We start from the raw sequence: 12,337 nt of genomic DNA on the forward strand, positions 1-12,337 counted from the left end.
TAAGCTAGAAGACAGGGAGATGCCGTTCAACGAATGTTTAAACTCGAGCCTGTAGTCATGTATGTATATGTAGGTATGTGTGTTTCAAGGGTGAGCTACAAAAATGACTCACGGGCAATGAAAAAGTTCCATTGAGAAAATCACCGAATTATTCCCAAACGGAAAAAGCTAACTTCATGACGCCTTCTGCAATATTTAAGTTCATTTAACGGTGCATTGAATATTAACAACTCAACACATACATATTTTGTTAATTTTTCCTACTAATTAATTGAAATAATTAGGGCCTTTTGGTGTCTGAATTTTGTAAGTGTAACTGATTCTTTGCCCGTGAGTGTATAACTGTGTTCCCAGTAAGCGATTTCGATTTCAAAATTTCAAATTTCAAAATTTAAAAACAGACATAAAAAAAACAGAAAATTATACAATACAATACAAACAAACAAGGTTGCTGTCCAGAGCGTCAAAACGGCACCAGCTCAGCATGTGCTGTGGCCAAAGAGGCCACAGCGCTGGTTTTCAGCTGGCTCTTACTAACATACTAAATAATGTGTAAACATAAAAACAAATTAAAGTATACGGTAAATATTTAAAAGGGTTTAAAATTTGTCTTACGGACACTGAAACCTTCGCACTTTACCGCCACAAAAATTTTAACCTAAAATATATTTTCAGAAAATCTTGTTAACTTACGCAAAATATTATGCCTAACCACAACAAAAATACAATCTCCGATAAAATATATTATGTAACACAGTAAATATTTTCGTCTTGTATCGTAGGTACTTACTTATAATAATAATTCATTTATTTCGAGTAACCACGGACTCATAATATAAAACATCAAAATTACATTTACACATTAAAAAATACAATTTACACATAGAACACAAACAAGAACGGAGGAACAAATTAACAGAAAATTTGAAAACATTCCTTAGGTACATTATGCAGTAAAATTTAAAATAAATAAGCAATAGGTAAAATAATATAAATAGAAAACAATGATACTTTTTGAATAATATTGGCAACGTAGATTAAATTTATATAAAAAAAACTAACATACAAAAAATCATTATAATAATAATAATTAAAATTTAATAATATTATATCATATTCTTAAGAAGCTAACTTATTTTTATGTTACGTTCTTAATTAGTACTTAAACGCTACTCCAGTGTGCTGATTTTAATTATTATGTCAGCTGAAATACTACTAATTTATAAAAGTGTCAATATCTCGAAAATTATCGAGTTTTTACTAAGGTCATAATATTGTGATATTCTGGCCTCTCATGAGCTGACCTATCAGCCCTTTAAGGGAGGACGTTGACTTTTGGGAGTGGATATACTTATAATAATTAGACATTCTTATCGCACTACCTATATACAACTCTCTCCACAATACTAATACCAAATAAAAACATGAATGGGAAGAAAGCATTAAGTTAGCTTTTATACAAATTTAATATACCTAATTATGTCTGTATGGTGTAGTCCGAAGGTCCCGGGTTCGATTCCCGGCTGGGGCAGATATTTTTTTAACAGACAGATATTTGTACTCGGGTATTGAGTGTTGATATTTATATTGAGTATGTATTTGTATAGATATATCAGCTGTGCGACACCCATAACACAGGTTCTGCCTAGCTTGAGGTCGGATGGCCGAGTGTGAGATGTCCCCACATATTTATTTATGTATGATTTTACTTTGGATTACCTACCTATAAGTCATCGGCGAGAATCTAGGAACACTCTGTTATGCCTGCATGGGCTGAGGCTCATAGACAGCGAAATTCGATTTCTAAATAATAATTTTCCTCCCTGAGCTCTGCATAATTTATAAAAGTCCATGCGAGTTTCGCAATTTTCCCTAACAGGGTAGCTATAAGAAAACGTCAACCAAAATTATATTTGGGTACATGTTTACGAGTGCGTAATGTTTTATGGAACACACAAGATTTTGGTAAGGAAATACGTTTCGAATAATAATACGTAGCATAAAAAACGCAAAAAAATCATTACACAAATTTAGCGTAATAAGTATGAGTAAGGTAATTTTTAGCAATCTTCCTTATTTTCTCAAGCCACGGTCATGTTGTTAGTCTGAAAGTTTAAGTGAGTACAAAGATTTACTACGGAAATACGATAACCTAACATTTTCGGGAACTAAAGTCATTAACCCCTTTTCATAGAACAAACTGTCAGTTTACAAGGGGTTCGGGACACCCGAGTCCGCGCTGTTCTATGGGTTCGCGGTAAGCATACAATATTATAGCATTAAGTCCACACTTTGTACACTTATTTTTATATTTGTGCAATAAAGGATTAAATAATAATAATAATATTATTCATTTGGATCTGGAAATTGTTACCCAACTTAATTATTTGCCACATTGAGATGTGAAATATATTCAGGTAGTTTGACGCAATATCTTTTTTTTTTCTTTGGTTTCAAGCCGCATCGTGGTGAAAGGATCACGCACTAATTTTAGCGTCAGTTCCCCAAGGTGTGCCAAACGTAGGTTTATTAACCCCTGACGAAAAAGAGGGGTGTTATTAAATAAGTTAAATGTGTCCGTGTATTTATCTGTCTCTGGTATCGGTGCTCCCAGAAGGCTGAACCGATTTTCTTTTTTTTGGATCATAGGCAATGTGTTCTGAGTGTTCTTAGTCATATTTATCAATCTTGGCTTAGCCGTTAAAATGTGCGACTTTTAGTGTTTAATGTCGGGTATGTTTCACTATATTTAGGTTATAAGGAAAAGTTGTTAGTACACTCCTACACCTGTGTTGTATGGTTACCGGAGACCAGCTATAAAGCGAATACGGTTTATGGTTCGATAGGCAGTCAAGTAAACGTGGCCGAGATGTCAGCGTTTGATCAAACGGCATTCGATTTCTAGCAGGGGCCAGGGGACCGGCCGTGTGTTTGTGGCGACCGCAACTGGACTGTTTCGATTTTAAAAACAAGTATTTTATATCTATCTAAGTAAATTATTTTATGATAAATAGGTATTCCACCTAAAGGTTTTCTTGAAAAAAAACGGCCCATTTTTGTACCTATGTATTGTGTTCGTTTAAATATATGTATGTAACTTCTGTTTTTGTATGTGTAAACTTTAAGAATATTGTATCTATATATATTGTATATTTTTTTCACTAAATATTTAAGTAGGTACCTACGTAATTATGACATCATTTTTAAGCCATTTTATCGGGAAGATTTTGTTTTGTCTGTTTTGTTTAAATTCAGTTGGTTTTAACGTAGAGCTATTTCCAGCAATTACCTCTACCAAAACACTTATTGACACAGCGAAGCTACAATAAAAATTCTGAGTACCTAGTAAAACAAACATTCTATTTTAATTTCCGTAATTATAACCTACTACTCTTAATAGTGGGTAAATTCAGGTAAAGCAGTAAACCGCTTACGGACGTTACAACGCACACAAACTTCAGCAGTAAACACGTGGTATTTGCGTTTTGAAATTTCCCATGGGCGGTTTATCCGCACCGCCATCCTGTATTCTCATAAGCCTTTTATAATGAGCCTCCAGAGGGTTTCAAAGGAAAGAGGGAGAAAATAAAATGTTCTTTGAAACTGTTTCACTTATTTCTCAACGCAGCCCTGTGATGTTTATCCAATGTCAAGTTTATTGGACACAAAAAATGTTACACAGTTCACGTGGAGATACATTTATTGGACTTAAAAGGAGCTTATGGGGATGCCAGCCAAATCTGTGGGCCAACTCGCAAAAACTTACAGTAAATGAAAGCTACTACTTGCGCGTAAAAAAACTACGAAATACCTAGGTTGGTAGCAAAGCAAGCGAGTAGAAAAAGATTTATATAACGTAAAAGAGAATTCTTAGAAGTATGCCGACCAAATATTCACCCAACCCTACCCATTTATCATATAACTATTCATGACCCAAGCAAGCAAAGTAAAATGTAAGATACTTACTTATGTGTTATTATATAATAAGTTACATTTTAATAATACAGTGAAACCTGGTTAAGTGAGACTTCAAGGGTCCTGCAATATCGTTTCACTTATAGAGGTATTCCACTTACCCAGTGTCTCAGATATACAGGTATAAATAAATATCTGTCTCATTTACAGAGGGTTCCATTAATAGAGGTGAGAATACAGGTTATTTCAGTTATACAGGTGCGATCATTAAATCAAATTGATTTAATATAAATATTTTATTAATTAATTAAAATTCAGCACAAACTTCTTCGCGTGTCTTCCCACTTTCATAAACGCATATTAACTTTAGTTTTCACGTAATGATAACGATTGTACCTTTCGTTTTGGCATTTTTCAAATTTATACTTCTGTATGAGAGTAAAGCGAAACTAAAACTGAAGGTAATTGATTAATAAATACATATTGAACTGAACTGAAGCTCAAAATTTGCACTTACGTACTTGGAATTACGTGTGGAATTTGTGGGTAGAATAAGAATGAGTAAAACAAAAAATGTTATCTCAGTTACAGAGGTTTATGCATATAAAATTTACTCGCTGTCTCAGTTATAGAAACGAACAAATATATAAGAATAGAACAAATCCCAGTTATAGAGGCTTACCTCGTCCCACTAACAGAGGTAATTCAGTGCGAAAGTGTTGGGACCTCAGCATGAGTTCCAGCTATGGAGGTTTCTCACTTATCCAGGTCCCACTTAACCAGGTTTCACTGTACTTTAATATTTATTTTCTACAACATTTGCAATTCTGCATGCTGTATTATATAACACAGTAGTTCAGGAACAAGTGCTAAATTACAAAAAAAACAACTCTGTCATACCTGAAACAAAGCAAAAAACCTTCATTAGTACCTTATAGTTAAATCTAGATTTTTTTAATAAATGAAATAAACTTTATTTTGAGGATGAACTCAGCTAAGAACAGCGAAAAGCGGGTGACTCGCTTGCGAATCTCCTCTGACTACCCCTTTGGGGATTACACTCGTGAGCATATGTATTTATAAACTGGCCTAAATCAACTTTCACACTTTAGTAGCTCACTAAACATGTACCGAATTGCATCAAGGTCTTCACAGAACATGATGGAATCTGAACCTAGTTCTCGAAGTTTCCAGAACCAACTCATACATGAGTCCTGTGTTGAATGGTGGGGACGAATAGTGATTAGTGCCGCGCAAACTTACCAGATGTCTGTATAACTGGGACTAGGCGAGGCATGAGAAATGCGAGAACTTAGATTAACAACATACGAACAGGATGGAGTGTCAGTGCAAAAGAAACGTCTCTACAAAATAACGCCCCGCTTAATTTACCACTGAGCTCTTACTTTTTCTAGTTAAGATTTGTGATGAATGGTGGTGGTACAATGGCTGTCATTAGGTTAAACTTAAAACGGTTAAACAATTAACACAGTGCGGCCAATTTTTTGCTTTGTATGTAACACAGCATCTTGTTCGTATTGTTAATCTAAGGCGAGAGATTAAGTCTAGTCTTAAAGTTAGTTCAACCAAAATGTCGAAAGGAGAAAAGCGAATCCGAAGGTCCCGAGTTCCATCTCCAGCCGAGGCATATGTTTGTTAAAGACGTTGATATTTTTACTCAGGTCTTGGGGGTAAAATATTTGTGTTCTGTGTTATCTCCAACCCGCCTGCCAAGCGTGGAGATTAACGCAATAACCATCCTGCTCCTGGAGCAGCAAATACATGTATTGTAGTGGAATATTATGGGCTGTGCGTTTGCCTATTGCGTTTATTCATATTATGTATGTAGGATCTATAATAATTTCTGAACGTAGTGTAATAGAATTATTGTCTATGATGTTAACTTTTTTATAGCTCTCTTGAATATTGGCGTTTAGCAAGAAATATTGTTCTGTCGATTCATGGGTTTTTAATAAATTAAATAACGTTTATTTAAGTGCACCTGCGGTTTTATTTTCATCCCACAACTTTTGGGGGCTCGTCCGGGATGGAAATAAGCCAAAGGTGCTGAAGATGTTGTAAATAAGGTGTAAATAGGGTAGCGTGTTGGTGGCGATTCCCACACAGCAAAGATGGCGGCGTACTAGAAGGAACATTATTGTGAAAATTCGGTGAAAATTATAAATTAATGAAGGTGAAATTAAGGTGGACATAAAAGCATAGAAGGTGATATATTTGAATACGGTGAAAGGTGTATACGTAATGGTTGATAAAGACGACACGATGCCGGCGGCGGGACAACCTTTGTTGCACAACATCGAGGCAACAATACCGCGGTTCTCGGGAGCGGACCCGACGTACACGGCGGCAAGGTGGGTGGAGGAGATAAACGACAATGCGGAGGTGTTCGCCTGGTCACCTTCACAGAAGCTGTTGATGGCGCGAAGGGCACTGACTGGGGTGGCAGGTCTGTGGCTCCGCTCTGAAAAAACATTTAAAACCTTCGAAGAACTGCAGAAGGCCCTGCTAAAGGAGTTCCCCGATGAAGTGAACACGAAGGATATTCACGAGCTGATGACCAATCGAAAGAAAAAACGGGACGAAAGCTGCTATGAGTACATGTTAATTATGAAGGAGCTGGGGAAGCGGGGTAAATTCCCGGACTACGTGGCAATACAATACATAGTAGATGGCATCGTCGACTTTGAGACGAACAAAGTCATGCTGTACGGAGTATCTACCTACTCTGTACTCAAGGAGAGGTTGCAGATCTACGAAACGATGAAGAAGAACTCCGCCAAGAATAAACATCCGGCGGCGACAACTATGGTAAAAAGGACAGGTGCAGCGGTAGCGGCGAGAAACACTCCCACACCACCTCAAAGGAGATGTTTCCAGTGTGGAGACGTGAACCATTTCGCCAGCGATTGCAAAAACGGGGTGAAATGCTACAAGTGCAATCAGTTCGGCCATATTGCTCCGCATTGTCATGCAACTTCAAATACAACATCAATGGCAGAGCATCGAGGCCGTGAGGTTGGTATAGTGCCACAATCTTATCTGTTCCGGTGGTCAAAATGTGCAACTAACGAAACGTCATTGTCAAACGTCATTTCATACTCTGTGCGTTATTTGAGTTGTCAATTTCAATTGTTGTTATTTAATTTGTTTTGTGATTTTCTGGGTGAAATACTGCCAAAAGCGCTGTAATGTAATGCAAGAAAAGTAGTACTATATTTATTGGCTTTTATGCAGGAAGAATAACGTATTCAGGCGCCTTTAATTCCGTTTGAAAAATTGGAAGAACGAGTTGCAGCGGCTACAGGTTAGTGTTGCCAAATATGACGAATAATTTTACCCATATACTCCATGTAATTTTATGTAATATTTTCCAGAGAGGCCCGTGCCCCAGCAGTGGGGACGGGATGAGTCGTGATGAAAAGTATATAATCTTTATTTTTCTTTGATTGCAGGTGTGATGACATGACATGATACTTTAAATCTTAGGCAGTATACCAAGAAGAATTTCGCGCACTTGCAGCGATTTTAGACGAAATAATGATGATTTATGACATGTCATTGTTTTCCCAACCAATCAAGAGTTGGCTGATAGAAATTGCTTTTTGGCAATTAGCCTTTGGAAGGAGACCCGTGCCCCAGCAGTGGGGACGTGATGGGTCAAGATGATGATGATGATGATGTATTAGCCTTTGCACAATGTCTGAATTTATTTTAATTGTATGCTCTTGTTTCTTGTTACTTTAGAAAATGTAAAATAAAGTGTTCAAAAATAATAATAATACTTAATCAATTGTTTTTTTTAAGTCTATCTATCTCGTTATTCCCACGACCCACATATAATATATTACCTATACCATTGTAATCTAGATTTAATCTCCTATATCAGAAGCAGAACATAATCAGAACTACACTGAAACAAATGTCGTTTGATATATTATATCCACTTTCATTTACTATCGACCCTATACTTTGATTTATCTATAGTACTATACTTATGAATGTACCTAATTGCAATAGGTACCTAATAGCAGAAATGCATTGTCGTTTAAACCAGAAATAGGTAAAATTTAATCGAAAGCAACACTGGATTCGATCACAGCGATGTCGCCACCGGAACAGATAAGATTGTGGCACTATACGAGCGGAACACAGCCACGACGGTCGATGTGCGTGACAGCGACGACGGCGGCGGCGGCGGCGCACGATAATACAGATGGTGGTCAAGTTGGCAGCACTGCAACAGTCTGTGGATGTTTTGACACTTCTGACGTGAGTAGTGATGACAGTTGTCAAACCCCTATGAGTTGTCAAACTTTTGTAAACAAACTTCGAAAACAAAACATGTCGGCAAAGTTTATTCAGATTGGTGATAAAAAGTTAGAATGTTTGGTAGATTCCGGTAGCGATTTAAATTTAATAACTGAAGATGTGTTTCCGATGATGACGGTGAATAATTATGTAAAAGAAAAGGTTGAGATGTCTGGCCTAGGTTGTTCCAAAGTTTCGTCTTTAGGCAAGTTTAACTCTGTACTAGAAATAGACGGAAATTGTTATGAGTTACTGTTTTATATTGTTCCTAAAGATGCAATGCCTTATAAAATGATTTTAGGTCAACCTTTCTTGGACAAAACAATGGTTATTTTTGATAAAGGGTCAGTGAATATTATACCTCAGGGTGAGTACCAATTCCTACAATGTTTGGTTTCAGATGAATCAAATGTAACACCAATAGCTTATGTACCAGATCCTGAAATAAGACTGAAAACTGAACAACTAGTGAATAATTACAAGCCTGTACAAACAAAAGAAGCCCCAATTGAGATGCGAATAATTTTAAAAGATGATATCCCAGTTGCCCAGCGGCCAAGGCGACTGTCATTTAAAGAGCAAGAGGATGTTGATAACCAAATAGGTGAGTGGTTGGATAAGGGCATAATAAAGCCAAGTTTCTCGGAGTATGCTAGTCCTCTGGTCTTAGTAAAAAGGAAGAATGGTAAACTAAGAGTTTGTGTGGATTATCGGCGTGTCAATGATAAGATGGTGAAAGATGAATTTCCATTACCGATTATTGAGGATCATATTGACAAGCTGCAGAAGGCTAAGGTGTACAGCAAGATCGATTTAAAAGATGCGTTCTTCCATTTGAGAATAAAAGATGAGTGTACAAAGTACACAGCCTTTGTGACACATAACGGACAGTACAAGTTCACGAGAGCACCATTTGGATTATCAATATGCCCGAACTATTTCACACGTTTTATCACTATCATTTTCAGGGAGCTGATCAATAAGGGATATGTTATGGTCTTCATCGACGATGTCATTATACCAGCAACTGATTACAAGGAGGCTTTGGAGAGATTGACCGAGGTGTTAAAGGTGGCTGCTGAATATGGTCTGCAGATAAACTGGAACAAGTGTGAGCTACTAACAACTAAAGTAGAATATCTTGGATATGTAATAGAAGACGGAACAATCAGACCATCACCAGACAAGACGGATGCTGTGATGAACTTCCCGAAGCCCAAAACCGTGAAGCAGGTGCAGAGCTACATAGGATTGACATCCTATTTCAGAAAATTTATTGAAGGATATGCTGTTATAGCCAGACCACTGACGGAGCTGTTGAAGAATGATGTGCCATTTCATTTTGGTGAAGAGGAAGAAAAAGCATTTCAAGATCTGAAAAAGAAGTTGTGTGAGTATCCAATTTTGAAGATCTTTAATCCTGCTCTCCAGACAGAATTACATACAGATGCCTCTCAGCAAGCAATATCCGCTATACTCATGCAGAAAGATCCTAATGACAACACCATGCATCCTGTATATTACATGAGTAAGAAGACAACAGATTCTGAAAAGAAGTATACAAGTTATGAGCTGGAGGCCTTAGCAATCATTGAAGGTGTAAAGAAGTTTAGAAAATATCTGTTGGGCATTCCATTCAAGATTGTTACAGATTGCTTAGCATTTGAGATGACACTTAAGAAGAAGGACTTAACTACGAGGGTGGCAAGATGGGTTTTGTTACTGCAAGACTATGATTACACAGTAGAACACAGGTCCGGTTCAAAGATGAGACATGTTGATGCCTTGAGTCGGAACCCATGCATTGCCGTAGTTACGAGTGGTATTCACAACCAAATAAGACTGGCGCAGCAATCAGATGATGGTGTAAAGGCTATAATGGAGGTGGTTCAGACTAAACCTTATGCTGATTACTATGAACATAATGGTTTGCTATACAAAGGTGATAGAGGGCAGATAGTCATACCAAAAGGAATGGAAATAGATATAATAAGAAGAACACATGCAATTGGGCATTTCGCTAAGAGGAAAATGTTAGACATGATCGATAAAGACTACTTTATTAAAGATTTGGCACGGAAGATAGATGAGTTTATAGTAACGTGTATCCCATGCATACTAGCATCGAAGAAAGAAGGCAAACAAGAAGGTTACTTAAATAGCATTGAGAAGGCAAGTATACCATTAAGTACGCTACATATTGATCATATAGGACCACTTTCTGAGACGAAGAAGCAATACAACTATATATTGACTGTGGTTGATGCCTTTACCAAGTTTGTATGGTTATTCCCCACCAAAGGAACCACAGCAAAGGAGACGTTAGATAAGATGCTCATCCACCAACAGACATTTGGAAATGCTGACAGAATCATATCAGATAGAGGAGCTGCCTTTACTAGTAATGACTTTGCAGAGTACTGTAATCGTGAGAATATCCAACACATTCAAATAACAACTGGAGTTCCTCGAGGAAACGGGCAAGTGGAAAGGATTCATAGAATTATAGTTTCAGTTTTAACTAAGCTATGCATAGAAGATGAAAAGTTATGGTATAGACATGTAAGCAGTGTGCAAAGGATGATTAACAGTACATATCAGCGAAGTGTGGGCATGAGTCCGTATGAGTTACTCATTGGTACAAAAATGAGACAGAAGGAAGATATAGAGTTACTTAAATTACTACAAGAAGAAGAACATAAAGAATTTATGGATAGTAGAGATAAGAACCGTGAGATGGCTAAGATTCAGATAATGAAGTTGCAGGAAGAAAATCGACGTAGTTACAACAAGAAAAGGAAAGAGAGTGTCAAGTATGGCGTTGGTGACTTGGTAGCTATCAAACGGACACAGTTTGGGACTAGCATGAAACTGAGAGCAAAGTACCTTGGTCCATACAAAGTTATGAAGGTGAAAGGCAAAGACCGCTATGATGTGCAGAAGGCGGATAGCTCTGCAGAAGGGCCAAACAACACATCTACGGCTGCAGACTGCATGAAGCCATGGCCTACGACCTTAGGTTAATAATAGTTAGGTATGATCCTTGTGTGTATTTTATTCACTGAAAGTTCATGTTTTCAGGGTACCTGTTTTTGTTTATGTAATTTTAAAGGCATTGCAACAACCTGGTTTAATATTATATTTTGTGTTTTGCATAATGTACAGTTTTAGTAAAAAATTGCGTCAGGCAGGAGTTAATTTTATGTTTGTCGTTAAGTAAATTTTGTAAAGATTGCATCAGGAAGGATGTTTTGCGTTATGTTAAATATAGTAGGTATATTGTGTTAAGTTAAATGTAGTACAATGTAAAGGATGTTCTTTATTGATGAAATGTTACCTATTTACATTGTCGTGCTAAGTATTTTTGTTGTAAAGTTTATATTTTGTTAAGTATTAAGTAAAATTTACTGAAAGTTGCAGATTTTATATTTTTATAAAAAGTTTTCAAAATGATGTTTAAAGGTAGAGTACTTTATAAAATTTGTTTTTCATAGTCTGAGGGCAGACTATCTGCAGGATGGCCGAGCTGTAGGATCTATAATAATTTCTGAACGTAGTGTAATAGAATTATTGTCTATGATGTTAACTTTTTTATAGCTCTCTTGAATATTGGCGTTTAGCAAGAAATATTGTTCTGTCGATTCATGGGTTTTTAATAAATTAAATAACGTTTATTTAAGTGCACCTGCGGTTTTATTTTCATCCCACATGTATATGGATAGAAGTTGGTTATCGAGTTCAGTTACATGTAAACTTCTAAATGGCACATTTCCCAACTGTATACAGGTTTAATTTAAAAAAATTGTTTTGTTTATTAATGCAGTAGCTTAGAAGGTGAATTTAACGTAACCCCTATTTATCATAATATTAAGAGCCTCGTTTTACCAACAGACATAGTTGACCGATAGATGTGACGGCACTTCAACGTCCTTCCCAGTTTGATGACGGTCAAATTATTATCTTTTCGACGTCCTGAGTTGTGACGGAAGCGGATGTGTGTTTTGTTGGTGCCAAAAATCGAATTTCATGAAATTCTCGTCGCCTCACTATTACGTGTTGACGTGGGTTTGGATGGATATTTATTGCGATGTAA

This window comes from Plutella xylostella, chromosome 5 (assembly GCF_932276165.1).
Source record: "Plutella xylostella chromosome 5, ilPluXylo3.1, whole genome shotgun sequence".
NCBI classification, from domain to species: Eukaryota; Metazoa; Arthropoda; class Insecta; order Lepidoptera; family Plutellidae; genus Plutella; species Plutella xylostella.